Source organism: Apus apus, chromosome 2, assembly GCF_020740795.1.
Source record: "Apus apus isolate bApuApu2 chromosome 2, bApuApu2.pri.cur, whole genome shotgun sequence".
Classification (NCBI taxonomy): domain Eukaryota; kingdom Metazoa; phylum Chordata; class Aves; order Apodiformes; family Apodidae; genus Apus; species Apus apus.
The window spans coordinates 103,659,789-103,663,119 of NC_067283.1; the positions used below are offsets into that span (position 1 = coordinate 103,659,789).

Genomic DNA, 3,331 nt, shown 5'->3' on the forward strand with positions numbered 1-3,331 from the left:
CCTAAATAAAATATTTGTTTCTAGTGCATTATCTTCTAGTAACAGGGCAGAATTAAACTATTATCTCTCTGGATATACTCGAGCTGAGTGTTGCTTGAGCCAGCTTACAGGATCACAACTCTCTGCTTGGGCAACTACATATCCCTACCCATCCCAGGTCCCAGCAGCTGCCCCAGGTAAGCATTCACTTTCTACTGCAGCCTAAAGAAAAACTGGAAGCAGGGAGGACAGGATCCCTGCTGTTACCTCCAGAGATGAAGGGTTGTTGTTGCTGCTGCCAACATCAAAGGATCTTTCACTCTACTACACCTCCACAGCTTCAACCCTGTTTGTATTCCCTGATGTCAAGCCCAAAAGGTGAGGGATGGCAAGGACGGAAAGCATAAGTATGGTCAGGAAAGGAGTCACACCGTTCCTTATTCTAAAATCAACATGCATCCTTACCTTTCTGGTTTTGGCCACGGCAGGCAGAAAACGTAACTGTTATTCGGACAGCAATCACCTCTCAACACCACTGTGTCTGGGGACGCTGCCTAAGTGCAAGCCTCCCACAGGCTACTTCCAGCCCAACTATGCACTCATCAGAGAGATTTTATCTTTCTGAGCAACCGGTTGAAAACTATGGTCCAAGAGGCTCAGGTAGACAGCAGAAAGAGTTTATGAATTCTTTAGGTGAAAGTCTGAAGCAGGCACCTGCCAAACCATGATTAGTTTTAAGGGTAGTGAATCATTCACAGACTGAAAAGAAACAGATGCCTTAACTCAGAGAAAAGCTTAGCAGATTATACTAGACATACAAAGATAAAAGTAATACTATATTTTGGCATTTTGAGGCCAGCTGCATGACACCAAGCTTTAAAGAAGCAAAGGAGGTTTGCATTTGTTAGTATTCATTGCCAAAGAGCAGCATCTTCCATATTAGTACAAAAAATAGCTCCTAAGAAAAAGCAGTGTTTACACAGAAAATATTCAAATCCTTTCTGTAAGAAAATACAGATAAAACATGTTAGGGTCATGCCTAAAGGGTACAACTGAAATCAGAACCCCAAAGTGTTCGATATAGTGCATATCCACATCCATTTTGCTTTAAGTACATCTGCAGAATTAAACCATGTAGCTCTGAAGCAAAAACGCAGTTATTGCAAAACCAAGACAGCAATTCTGGTATAGATGTGCACATACAGAAATTTAAACAAGCTACCCCACAAAAAACCCCAAAATTTTCTTGCCTGTATAACTACAATCACACCAGGGGTTTAACAGTGAAATCCTTACTTTTGGGAAAAAAAACCCAAATCAAATCAAAACACACCCTCCCACCCCTGAACACACCTTAGCTGAGACAGAATAATGCCAGAGTTGCACCTGAAGTAAAAACATTTTCAGGCAGCTATTCCTATCTTCTCTTTCAGATACGGGAAGATGAAAGAACACAACTTGTTTTCTAAAACTTAGAAATGAGACCCCTAGAACAGGAAACGTCAAGTTCCCCGCTTTTCCGTAATAAACACCAAATTTTTGTCCTAGCTCCCTAGAACATGACAGCAGTGGGTTTAGTAAATTTCAAACACTTAGAAATAGTAAACACTCAAAAGCACAACAGTTTGGAAGGTTGTGGTTTTTTCATTCCTATTTTACTTAATCAGTAGAAAAGAGCCCCTCAAGAATATGAGTCACACTGACTGTACAATAACTACACTATAATTATACTTTATACAGACTGCAGAAACTGTATGGTACCATTAATTAGAAGCTGTATGCAACACCTCAAATGACGAGGAAAACCGGCTTTAACCTGGCTCAAACCAGGACAACCCCGAACCCCAAATCTAAGGGATCTCTCTCCCGACCTTCAGCTAACAAATCCACATCCTTTACAGTCTTGCATCACATCCAACAGAGCTTTAGCATCGCCCTTGAACGGGTGCATTTGCATGGTAAGTGCTTCAAGCACTTTCCAGATAAGAAATAGGTATAAGAATGCAATTATGGGTGTTGTGCCAGTGCTGGAACAACAGACTTACACAAATCCATCTGGTTTATGCAACTGTTAAAAAGGGCTTAAGCCTATTATTTTTTATCATTATTCCTCATTAAGGATGACCATTTACTTCAGGGGCGCCGGGGGGTGAGGGGGAAATCCAAACCACACCATTATCATGAGAATTAACAGTGTTGGCTGCTGGCATTTTCCCTGTCATTTGTTTAAACATACATCAGCACTTAAAAGCGAGATCTGCTGATTTACTCGTGCATCATACCTTGACATACGATCACAAACACTTTCTAATCCACAGCATAAGATAGAAAACAGCGTCCTTAGAACCTGTCACACTTACTAGATGAAGAAAAACGACAATAGAGGCAAGACTTTTCTGGTTTTTGAGGTGTGATCTCTAGGAGAAAGCAAATGCATGAAGACCCCCTCGATCTCTCGCCCCCTCAAAAGCCGACCCCAGAGCACCCTCAGTGCGGACCAGCCCCCAGCCCGGCAGACCTGCCCTCGGAGTCGGGAGGGGCCGGCGGTAGCGGGGGCTCCGAGGGCACCGAACGCTGACGGAACACGGGAGCGCAGGGGACCCGGCGACCCCGCGCTGGGGACGGGAGGGACGCGCAGGCCAGGCAGCGGGCAGCCAAGCACCGGGGCCAGGCCCCCCCCGTCCCGAGCGCCCCGGCGAGGAAGTCACAGCGGGGCCGCGAGGCGCGGCCTGTAGCCCGGCCGGGCCGCCCCGAGGGGCAGCGGGCCCGGGCGCGGGGCAAGGAGGCGGAGAAGCCCGGCGGCCCCTCCCCCCCCCCCGCCCGCGGGCAGCCGGGGCCGGCCCCTCCCCCCCCCCCAGCAGCGGGGGCTCCAGGCGCCCGTTACCCCCCGCCCCGCCCCGCCCCCCCCCGCGCCCCCTCACGCACCCGCCGCCGGGTCCCGCCGCCGCCTCACGCGCGCGGCCCCGCCTCGCGCCCCATGGCGCCTCCGCCGCCCGCCTCGCGAGGACGGCCGGGCCGCGGCGCGAGCTCGCCACCGCGCAGGCGCCGCCCCCCCCCCCTCCTCGCGCCGCGGCTCGTGGCGGCCGGGGGCGGGGGGGCGCGTGCGCCGACGGCTCCCCCCCCAGCCGCGACCCCCTCCCGGAGGAGAGGCACTCTGCGCATGCGCGGCGCCGCGGCGGGGGGGGGGCCGGGGAGCGGCCCCGTGCGCAAGGCATGACGGGCAGTGTAGTTCCCCCGGTGGCGCCGGCCCGCAGCGCTGGGCAGCCAGCTGCCGGCCTCCGGACTACAACTCCCAGCGCCGGGACGGCCGGAGGCGCCTCTGGCTTGTGCCCTCGCCCCGTTCACGGGGAAG

The 3,331-nt window shown here is 52.3% G+C and overlaps 1 protein-coding gene across 3 annotated transcripts in view; it reads right to left on the reverse strand.

Moving 5' to 3' along the window:
- The window catches only part of RALBP1 (ralA binding protein 1), a 34,453-nt gene extending 31,413 nt beyond the window's left edge, over nucleotides 1-3,040 (reverse strand). The window contains exon 1 of one of the 3 annotated variants that reach the window (XM_051610653.1): nucleotides 2,905-3,040. The gene's annotated coding sequence lies outside the window, so the exon portion shown is untranslated. Of the gene's footprint in view, nucleotides 1-2,339; nucleotides 2,397-2,497; nucleotides 2,736-2,904 lie in introns of those variants that run through there. The other 2 variants (XM_051610654.1, XM_051610656.1) reach the window with 2 other exon arrangements.
- Between the last annotated feature and the right edge of the window lie 291 nt (nucleotides 3,041-3,331).